The sequence below is a fragment of the Porites lutea genome, chromosome 1 (assembly GCF_958299795.1).
Source record: "Porites lutea chromosome 1, jaPorLute2.1, whole genome shotgun sequence".
NCBI lineage: Eukaryota > Metazoa > Cnidaria > Anthozoa > Scleractinia > Poritidae > Porites > Porites lutea.
In genome coordinates this window covers 6,810,871-6,821,238 of record NC_133201.1, presented here as the reverse complement: position 1 = coordinate 6,821,238, position 10,368 = coordinate 6,810,871, and positions in this window count along the sequence as shown.

Genomic DNA, 10,368 nt, shown 5'->3' with positions numbered 1-10,368 from the left:
GTTTTAGAATTTTCTTTTGACTAATATCCTATTCTCAACAAAAATTTAATTCATATGATAACGGAATGAATGCAATAGGGCGCAATTATTGTTTCATTAAAATTATAGCTTTGATAGACAAATATTTAGTCTCTCAGTGAAATATACAACCAAGTGTTGAATTTTACTGACATCTTTGTTTTACTTTATGTTATTGATATTTTTATTGCTAGCAGCACTTTTATTTTTTATTTTCGTGATATTAATATATCATGAATTTGCAATGATGTTAGCTGGTCTCGTTACTTTACAGTCTCCCAGTGAGACAAATTTAGGGTTGTTATTTTTCTCTAGGCTAAAAATTTAAATTCAGAAGGATAACAAAAAGACGCTCAAAACGCTTTTGTTCCAACTGTGGTGCTTTGCGTACGTTTCACGGGCGCGATCAGATTGCATTCCTTGCCTTTCGCTCAGTTAAGTGTAATTGCTAACAAATGCTGGCTAAATACGTGCTGCGCAATTACAGCAACCTGGAGATCAGGATTGCGGGCTCCTCTGTCCCCCGCAATAGTAAAAAGGCTAAATTTCTAATGACATATAATTTTAATTTTAGATTATTATTTTATCAAGAATCTGTAGTAGAATTGACGCGTCTCGTTTTGCGGTAGAGAGCGAGTTGCTGCAAAGTTCTGAAAATTATGGAAATGTTGCCGGGCAACTTGTGACGAAGCCCAGTTTTCAGAGATTTCCAAATTTCTTGTTCCATACTTGTAGTTAAAGGGGCTGTGTCTCGGCAGTCCAGTTCATTTTGTTTAATTTCGCTAATTACTCACCCTCAATCGTAAAGTAAGTAAAGAAATTACATGTAAATGACAAAATCAGAGGTCCGAGACAAACAAATATGTCTCCTGAGCATTATTTTTGAAGTTGCAAGCAGCAGGGATCAACTTTGAAAAACTTTTAGGCTGAACAGTTTTCAAAAATCCTAATTTCAATCCGTTCCAATCTTCTCCAGTTTTGCCCATCGATAACATCTGTTGTATCTGTTATGTTATTTTAACCTTCCTTTAACGTTTTAAGCGGTTATTTTTATGTTTCTCTTAATTTGACGGGCATTTTGTAATTTCCTAATTTGCCTGAATTTCGTGACACAGCTCCTTTAAACGAACCTGTATTAGCGGTCACCTCTCTATTAGACGGACACTAGTGAGGATCTCATGTGTGTCCACATAACAGAAGGTTGACTATATAATTGCTGTTTAGTAGACTAGTTTTAGCAGAATTTGTAGTAGTCTAGTGACTCGAATAGATAAATTCTTAGGATAATGAAATAATGAAATGATATGAGTTCTAATATGTTACTGATATTCAATAGCTTTCTGCTAGCCATGTAGGACTGCACAATTATCTACAGAAAAAATACAAATCAATCTTTTTTGCTGATGTCATGCGCACTAATGCGAAAAAATTCCACTAATACACATCCTAAATGAAAGTAAATTGCCTCTCACCCCTTCCCCCGCTACATTGCTGAGTTCATAACAATGATAGGACATCAATTAAAATGACAAGCTACAAAGCAAAAAAAAACATGCAATTTACCCACGATTGGGCAAATATAATAATTTATTGGTGATCATTGTATGGATCGAGTATTTTCCTGCTGTATACAATGCGAAAATGACTAACAGAGCTGAAACGACAGAAACACAATTTCCTCTATTTGGTACGTACGTATGCGTACATTTAAAAAACTCTCCTCATTATTGTAAGGGAAGGTACGTTTTTTCTTGGGGGGGGAGGGCTGGGGCCTCAGAGGGGAGGGTCATCAGTGAAAGTGAGCACTAAAGGGGGAGGGCCATACCCTCTTTTTCAGCTATTCAAGGGGAGGGTCACTTACCTTTTCCAGAATTTTTAATGAGAATTTTTGTGATGTTATTTTCCATTTTTCTTTAACAGACTAAGTTTTTTCTTCTCAACTTGTTTCTTTTATTTCAGTGCAGGTACTAGTTTTACAAGGTTACTGGGTTTCTACATGTATATTATTCCATGGCACATAATTTTCTCGGAGTACTCGTGTCCTTTTCCGTCCGTGTCGTGACGTACTTGACTCAGGTATGGTTTCTTGTTCCAGCTGTTGTCTATCCGCTGCCTGATCTCCTGAGTCATTAAGCTCTGAAGAGTTACTAGAAGATCCAACAATGCCCTCTACCCTGTCGCTGTCACTGTCACTGTCAAAAATTTTTAATTCCTCGAAATTTATACTTCCATATTCAAACTTCATCTATATAAAAAAAAGTAAAGCCGGGATCCCACACTGATCGTTCGCATTTTCTTGTTTCAGCGCGCACATATTCAATATCGTGATTTATTCATATTCAAACATTTTGCGTTTACAAGCAAAATGCTCTGAGGTTTCTATGGCATGGAGCATACCATGTGGTAGTGAGGGGAGGGTCACACTTTTGTCAGTCACCTAAAAGTGGGGGGTCAGGAGTTTTTTAATCAAAACGTGAGGGAGGGCCAACACTTTCTTTTGGAAAAAATACCAAAATTCCCCAGCCCTCCCCCCCCCCAAGAAAAAACGTACCTTCCCTAACTATGATTTTAAAAAATGTCTGAGTTCTGCCAGCACCCAACAGTTCCCTTTCTGTGAACACCGGATTTACGTAGCTATCTAACTTAGATGTATCTTAAGCATTCCTAAGTCGCATAACATACGAATAAGCTGTTGTTAAGAAATATCTTAAATTAGGATATGCCTGGTGGCTTAGAGCAACTGGAATTTTCTGCAACCTTTTCCCTCGCAAGGTTTTTCGGATAACTCGGGCGGAGGTAGATTAAGGAGAACATGAAACATAAATATAGAACTAGAAACTCTTTTTAACACGACAAACGGTTGCGAAAATCTCCTTCTAAATTTTAAGTTGCTTTATGCACCTGGAGCCTGTTTTTTAAAGGGAACCTCCACTCTTACTACCGAATAAGTTTAAATCGAATAAAATTATGTTGATAAACAAATTTGTTCGAAATTAAAATCGCTTATTTTCACTTTCAAATTTCGCGGGCGCCGCCATCTTTAATAATTGTGACGTGTTACGGTTGCTCTATTGTTCTGACACAAAGAGCTTTTGTTTAATAACAATAGGGCAACCGTAACACTTCACAATTATTCAAGATGGCGACGCCCGCAAAATTTGAAAACAAAAATAGGCGAATCTAAAAGTTATTTCTTTAAGATACAAACGCTTTCTTTAAAAATATTTTAGATTGACTTGACTGTAACAGTTATTTCCTGTGATTTAAAGTTATCTTTTTGTTGAAGTGGAGGTTCCCTTTAACGTTTGTATCTCAGTGGCATTCTCTTAACAAGAAACGTAGGGCTGACTTATCACCTAGGAAACACTACATGTTAATCAAAGCACTTATGTTACAGTCAAGTAGTTGTATGGTGGATTTTTATTACATTATGAAACTTTGCGTGTGGGATAATCAGGTTATTTAAAAATTAATGAATGAGGCTGAGTATCTTATGAAGAATTATGGGTGTTATGCGTCGAGGCCGACAACGCCCTGCGAGATCTCCATAATTCTTCATATGATACGAAAGCCGAATTCAATAATTGTTTTATTATTCTTTCAAAATAATTCCTATTTTAAAAACATGCTTACCTCCATCGATCCATCGATGTTACGTTCATCTTCGATAGTGCACGTTTAGGGTTGTTCAGCTCCGCAAATATTCTCCGAATAGCAGATGTCGCCCTTCGAGTTGTCTTCTTGCTGTTCTTGCCATGTTTTTAGCTGTTCTTTCGCCTAGTTCTTACTCTTGAAACTAGTTTATAGTCTGCCATTTTTGTTTTCACAACCAAAACAACTTAACCTCGTCCCCAGGTCTTCTCGGTTAACGTTTCATTAACCTGCAAAAATTCTTCCAAATTTGGTCATCAGTCGCTGGTTATGGTGAATTATGCGTGTGCTTTTAGCCAACCGGAATCGGGGAAATATTTTGACTGAATAATAAAGCTTATTATCCTATTGTAGCTAAAAAAAAAATTAGAATGGTATTAAATAAGGCTTATTGGGGTCCAATTCGGTCTTAAATCGTGATAGCGTAATCATACAAAATTGAACGTCCGTGTAGCGGAAGGCCGATTCCCCTAATAACGAGTATAATTACAGACCGAATTGGACGACTGCATACTCTTTTATCAATTAATAATAACTATAACAAAATATGGGATATTTTAAGCCTATTTGAAATGAAAACATAACATGTTCTGAGTTTTTCCCTAAAGTAAAAACAAATCATTGATGTACACGCGCGATGGCGCGTGCCTTCTAGGCATGATGCATACTGTCCTTCTACATTGTCAGCCCATCATTTTGAGAATTTTGTTATAGCTATGACATAGTTATGGACATTTGCCGAGTTTTCGAGTTTTTATAATAGCTTATTTGATTTAATAAATTATGCCATTTTTTTCATTGTTTTAGTAGTATGTCCAAGTATTTAAAGTTAACTGTTGTATCGCTAGCGCTAATAAAAAGACTGTGGAAAATGTCACAGAAACCTCATGACTCGCCAACCTCGTTCCCAGGATCCTCCTCTAATCCTAACCAGCGAGCAGGAAGTAGAAGATCCTGGAACTAGTTGATTACACGCGATAAGTAATCCGAGTATTAATAAATAGCATTCGCCTAAACTAGCTTGGCTTTTTCAGTGATAATTCTCAGTATATTTTTGCCTGCACTTCCCTTTCTAAGCAGCTTGATTAAGCTCAACTGCTTAAGAGTACTATTGGAACAGAAATAACGGGAGTTTTCGGGTTCAAACAATGGAACAATGATCTTCATTTGTAGTGGAATGATGGAATATCAAACATTTTTGAGTTGGAACAATGAAATTCCACATTTGCAACCCTCCCATTATACACCTTGTTTGTCCGCCAAAATTTTACATAAGCAATATCTTCACTTTCTCTTGGGACGACTATAATACCCGGGAAAAAAGTAGGGGGAAGGAGGTGTATTATGGGTGACATGCGAATGGTGAATAAGGCCCCTTTTTGACGAGTAAAAATGAAATAAGACAATAAGATAACGAAAGATCACGATCGAAGGAAGATAGAATAACGAACACCTCATTATTTCAGCCAATCGGCATGTACGATTGGTGTTATGATTGTCAAATAAACTGCATCGCCAAGACACTACGTCATCAAATTGCGAGGGAATAAGAGCCGGTTGCTATACTAAAGGCGCTTTCCAAGAGTCAGAACTGGCCGGCCAGACCGGGTCACTTTGGAAATGAAATATTGGTCTTTTCTGGAACTTTTTACTCAAACCCATCACTGCCATGAATAACATTTAAAAGTAAACTAATCTGACTGGATAGTCCTGATTAATAGTGGAATTCTCCTGATCACTGTAATGGTCTGGCCAGTCAGTTCTAATAAATGGTAGGCGCCCTAAGATAAGATGAAGTTATTTGATAACATCAGAGTTTCGTAACTGGGTATGGATGTAATTAGTTGGGCGATAAAGGCTGTGCAACATCGGATTCGTTAGGCCACATATTTTTAAAATCCAAGAATTAATGATATAATGAATAACTTCGGTAAGAGATTGTGGAGTATTTTTTTCTTACTACTGAGATAGTCGTCCCATACAACCCTGCGACGATTTTAGATCGTGAGCAGGGCAACCTGACTTTATGTTTCAGCGATCTTGAACAAAAGTTCGCGAAAGGTATGGTAACAAGAGTAACAGATGACCAAATTAGGTCAACGATCTGTTTCAGACGTTCATCTTAAATTGCTGTTCACATTTCAACGCTCGCTCTCCCCTATCTGACGAGAAATTCGTCTTCTATTTTACCATCTTTGAAATTGTAAGTATTTTTAAGTTTGAGATGTAATTATCTTAAACTACATTGAAACAACGTAACGTTGTTAAAGAAAGGGGTGTTATTGAACTAGGTCTCCACAGTTTAGAGACGGAAATTCAGGCCTTTATCTTTTCTCACCGAGCTAGATTTGCCGCGGTGATCGTTCATTTGTGCCACTTTTAGTGCGTTTTTAACTTCTTAACGCACGGTGAAAGGATAATCGTTATTCATCGAAAGGTAGGTGATGTATTGGTGGATATTAAAAGTTATGACTCCTTTATCTATTTCCGTAGATAATTAATTAACTTCCTTATCAGAATTAAGTGATGCGGAAATGAAAGTTTCTCAACATAGGCGAAAAAACAGTGGTAAAGGGCTTCAGCAACAAATGTAAAAATGAAACATTTCTTTAAATTTTCCACGCCACCCTGTGTAAGTCAGTAACGCATTGTAGTCAGAGTGAAAACGAGGAAAATAAGAGACATTTGATTACCAATGAATTGAGAAGGTGGCCGCAATACCTCTACAGTAAATAATAAAGATTTGTTTACGGGCCAGCTATATTAGTTGCGAACCTTGAAGCTCTTCAAGCGTATAAGTTTTTTCAATACACCGTAGATCATTAACTTGTATTTTGGGACTCTGACCTGTTTAAAAACACCTGCAGAAGCGTTTTATCACAAAGCAATAAATATATAATTTTACATGGAGCATGGAACACATGAAATTGGACTTCAAAAGATCGCTCATGCCCTGTCAGGCCCGTTTCCAGGCCAACAGAATCTCTTAGGGCAAAGTTACATCTATTTATGTACCTTGTTCAGGGCATGTAAGGGAGTCAATGTTTCCTCTCTCTCTCTCTCTCTCTCTCTCTCTCTCTCTCTCTCTCTCTCTCTCTCTCTCTCTCTCTCTCTCTCTCTCTCTCTCTCTCTCTCTCTCGTGTCCTCGAGGGACTTCTCGTTTTCCATAGGGACGAGGTCAGTTCTTCTTCCGCAACCTCGTTCCCAAGAGACGAAAAGGAGAGAGATCCTAGGAACGAGGCTGGGTACTCATTCTTACCAGGGGTATTGCTATATCTGGGCTTTTTAGGACTAGTCAAGAGAGGATTTTATAAAGCTTTATTCTATATATCTTGTTATGGTTTTAAGCATTTAAGTCTGGGATAGAGTATAGAAATCAGAGAGTTTGTATCTGGATTCCGGGAAACTGATGAACTCCACAGTTGAAGATTTTTTTTTTACACTAAGGAGACCCAGAATTGACTCTAAAAAAAATAGATCAGCAAATTTAAACTTCCAACTCGGTAAGCTTTTGTTTTGGTTGGATTGCTCAGCGCAACAGAAAAGGGAAAATTTACTCTGGTGTATGCTAAAGGGTTTCGGATCCTGTATCCTAGCTGAGCGGTATATTCCTTTTTAAAATTCCTTAAGTATCCTCCAGGTGTTTATGGGAGGGCTAGCTCTCCGCGTTCTTGATGAATCTTCAAATATGCTAATTACTGGTAACTCACTATCCTTAAAAAACAAATACCTGCAATGTTTTAATGCTTATGTCGTAATGTTTCTCCTTTTAACATCATCCCCATTTCCATCGTTCAAATCCAGTGTCTGAAACATAGGCTTTTTGAAGACTGATAACAGATTTAAGTTAATCGCCTGGAATGTCTGGGATGTTTGAGCCATTACAAAGGGCGTATGTAGAAATTTGCGAAAGAATGTAAACTCTGTTATCGACACCAATCTTGTTAAGACTCGATTTGGGAAAAAAGCTATGCAAACGTTGAATTCAAAGGAAGAACGAAAGTGGGTCTCATGTCATCCTGTTTCTAGTACTAAACGGATGTTTATGTTGCAGTTAAAGATTTATTTCAGTCAATGTTTGTTTTTCCTTTGTTTAAAATTCATTACCTTACCCAAAAACAACAGAAAAATAGACTGCAACATTTACTCACGCGTTTCAACTCTACTACAAGCATGCACAGAGAATAGTCTGTGTATGTTTTCGGTGTTTATTTTCGTGACTTTAGGGTCAACAAAAACAATTGATGTTTGACCAAATAACCAGTTGGCATTTCCTGTAGATTTTTAGACGACGTATTAGACGTATGGGTGACAGATTTTTTTCTTGGAATCTGCATCCTGTCATGCAGAAGCCGCACATTTTTGCACTCTGAATTGCAAAAAGACAAAATCTCACAAAGGATTCTGCTTTTTTTCCTGCCAGGTGGCAAAACTGGAAACAGATACAGCCACTTCAAAACCGGAAAACCCCCAAGCTACTTGGAGCTACCAATAATATAACAGAAGGGATAGCAAAACAAGGTATGGAATTTTCTCCTGGTAAATCGATCAATTTGATCATGAAACTTACTATAGTTTTACTTGGGGACAACAAGTTGTGGTGAAAATTGTATCCAGACTACAGGATAAAACCTGTTCTTGGCTCCGGAGTTTTTTCTTTTTACTAAAACGATACTTCGATTCATTGAATATGATGGGTTTGGGGTCGCCCTTTTCTTCATATATAACTAAATCATAAAATTTGGTCTAGTTTATTCGACTGAGTTAACTCAATCATACACTTTTCCTGCCATATCGCTAACTTAAAGTTGGTGGAAGAGAAAGTGCTAAATACGCATAGAAACCAGTCCGTCGCTAGTCGTAACATAACATTCATTCGTCGTGACATGCTTCCCATGGAAATCTGCGGCTTCTCCCCACATCATGGCTGACGCTTTGTGCGCCATTGAGAAAGGTTAACACTTTTCAGAAGGCTCTTTGCAAAGTAAATGTCACTGTGAATTCTTGGAGTTTAAAATGTCGGCTCAACTTGGCCCGATTTTTAATTTTGAGAAACAAGGAAAACAGAATTTTTGAGGCAGCTTGCCTGCAACGAGATCATAACAGACTGTAACAATGTTGGTGCTTGCTAGAGAGAAGGAACAAAACGACACAGCAGCATGTGACGGATCGGACTGAAGGCAGCCCAAGCTAATTACATATAAGAATTTCAATAATCATTTACAGTAAGAGGAGCCGAATCGGCTCCTGACAGTAAATGATCGACTAAGCACCGCTAATCGAATAAGCGCTGTTCTCGAATAAGCGCCGCGGCGCTAATTTGGGTATTTACAAATAGTCGCCCCATCCTTCGTGCTAGGGTGGCACTGATATGTATTCCCCGCCATCCCTTTATAAGCGTTCTAAGTCGGGAAAAACATGTTTGTTTCCCCCTGCAAACCTTCCGCCAAAGAAATTATGATCTAAAACGGCCTTCCAACAAGCTTCATTGTTTTTTTTTTTTTAATCACAGTCAGCGCAAATCTGACACGAGTGTTTAGTATTATGTGGCTTATACAGGGTGTTTCAAAAGTTCGTTCCGATTTTTTATTCGCTTAAATTTCACTAACTATTAAAACAAACTTTTGTAAAACTTAGTATGTTATTCATTATTCATTTAACTTATCCCCATACCGTTGTGCTCGAAACTTTGATCGATAATGTGAAGTCGAAATTGTTTTACCTTTCTGTTTTGTGGAATTATTACGAATATACTTACAGCTTTTTCGATAATATTGCTCACATAGTTTGTGAAATAACGGCCATCCACTCCTTGGTTTGTCTTCTAAGGTCTTTACTTTTGACCACTTGTTCGGTCATCGTTCAGACTTCTTCAACAATTTGGCAATTTTTTTTGGCCTGAATGGCCAGAAGACCATAAAAATAGATGCCTGAGCTCTAGCACAAACAGTGTAAAACACAAACAGTGTGAAACACCCTGTATGTATATAGTGTCACCGTGAGTGCCTGACCAGCTTGCGCAGCGGGCATCGAGAGGGGTAGGGGATCAGGTGGACGGGAAGAAGGGAGGGACATTGGGGAGAGGTTCCCTTTCTTTTTCAGCACTTTTTTTTCTTCCACGCTTTTCTCTCTCTCCCTCTTTCCCTCACCTTTTTGCGCCTGCCACTTAGGCAAGTACCCGACGGGTGCCATGTGCCGGATGTTGTTTCCCGCGTCAAAATCCAGAAAATCCTTCAATACCAGGTTTTATGAGCCCGCGAGACTAAGAACCACCACTTTTCACTAAAACCGATGGACACCACACCCAGGTTAAGTTGAGGTCATTGTTATCAACTCATTATATGTCATAATAGTATAACACTTGATAACATCGACTGAAAGCTGGTTTTTGTGCTCGTAAATAAGGAGTAGGCCTACCGTGAAACCCATGCTTTCGCTGATTACCGAAATGAAGAAAACCGAGCCACGGATACGCTAACGGTGAAACATCGAGCCCAACACCCTTAAAATCGCTAAAATCGCTGCGATATTTGAGGACACAAGAACGACAATACACGATACTCCGGAGGTAAAAATACATATATTTTAATCTTATGAGTAAGTATTTATTGCAGTATGTAACCGATAATATGAACCAAGAGCCATAATGGCTCTTGTATGAACCTTTAATTTTCTTCAGTGATTATCGAAGTTAAAGTT